The 1,573-nt window shown below is 38.0% G+C and overlaps 1 non-coding gene across 1 annotated transcript; it reads left to right on the plus strand.

Moving 5' to 3' along the window:
• The first annotated feature begins 843 nt into the window (after nucleotides 1–843).
• Nucleotides 844–917, plus strand: TRNAT-CGU (transfer RNA threonine (anticodon CGU)). The gene has a single exon. It is a non-coding gene; the product is annotated as a tRNA-Thr (tRNA).
• The last annotated feature ends 656 nt before the right edge of the window (nucleotides 918–1,573 follow it).

Below are 1,573 nucleotides of genomic sequence, written 5' to 3' on the forward strand. Positions count from 1 at the left end.
TTATGTAATATGTCTGCGTTATTAAATAATATACACAGTACGTGTCTGTAAGTGAGTTTAGACTCGGTCATTTCCGGACCAGACCAGGGTTCCTTATCTCGAATTGATACGTGTGTCCTTCGCCATCATCCCTGAAAGTTTGTAACACCACCTTGGAAAGACCCTGCATATACTTATATATATATATATATATATATATATATATATATATATACACTCTCCATCAGTGGTACATCGGTACGCAGAATATGTCAAGTTTCGGGAATGAAAGTATAGTTTTGTTGATCTAAATGTTTTAGTTTTGTTTCTGTTTGCAAATGAAGATTATGGGTCTATGGTAAGATGAGTACAAGAATATATAGGGCTTTATATGAATAGACATTCCAAAATTGTTCCCAGTCCACAAAAAGAAAAATACTATGCTTTACTCACAGTGTATACACATGCCTATTATCACATAAATATTGCAGAGCTCGCTATTACAATCAATATTAAAGGATAAAAATTCGATCCGGCGCCGGAGATCGAACCCGAGTCCTTGGTTCTACGTACCAAGCGCTCTGACCACTGAGCTACGCCGAATTCAATCCACAGCACCGGATCGAATTCCTCTTCTTCAGTGTTTCCCTTTGTGGCCTTACTCCTAGTTAGGCATATATGTTGACGTTTATGTACAATGTCAACTGCCATTGCACTAGGGGAGCACTCAGCTGAATGACTTGTTTAGCCGGAATTCCGCAGTTACATGCACTGCTAAATGTGAGAATATTATGGATTTATTAACTTGTCCTACAGAATAATATCTGTGATATTGACAATTAATATTAAAGGAGAAGAATTTGCTCCGGCGTAGCTCAGTGGTCAGAGCGCTTGGTACGTAGAACCAAGACACCCGGGTTTGATTCCCGGCGCCGAAGCGAATTTTTCTCCTTTTAATATTAATTGTCAATATCACAGATATTATTCTGTAGGACAAATTAATAAATCCATAATATTCGCTATTACAAATCAAGCTAGTAGTCGCACAGATCTGAAGCTCCTTTGGAAGTAGATTTATTGCTGAGAAAGCCGAGCGGCACGGCTAATTTTGTATACAATATCGACACCCTCACTCCTGTAGCGAGAGAAGGTGGCGTCATTGGGAATACTCATACAAGTTGCATTGATTTATGATTTAACTACTAATAACATTAGCATTTGGCTGGGATCATAGTGTTGTTACAGTAAACATTTGAAATTCTGCCAACTTTGTTTCACTACGGATCCCGGAACGAATCCCCATACTCGATGCGGGGAAAGACGTATTCAACATAAAAATACAGTGTAATTAAAGTTAACAAGAAATTGTTCATAGAGTTTTAAAAGATCTATACATGTTTTCAATGACAGTAACATAACACAGAAAAATCCTTAAGGTTAAAGGAAGAGAATATGCCTTTGCTATATTGAGTAAATTATTTTTTATTTCAGTAGCACCTGCTAAAGCCTGGAAGGATTCTCCACATCTTTGCAGTGAGGGGAAAGATGTAAACAAACACTGTCTGCTGCACGCTACGCTCTGCGAAACGATCTA

This window comes from Periplaneta americana, chromosome 7 (genome assembly GCF_040183065.1).
Source record: "Periplaneta americana isolate PAMFEO1 chromosome 7, P.americana_PAMFEO1_priV1, whole genome shotgun sequence".
Taxonomy (NCBI): domain Eukaryota; kingdom Metazoa; phylum Arthropoda; class Insecta; order Blattodea; family Blattidae; genus Periplaneta; species Periplaneta americana.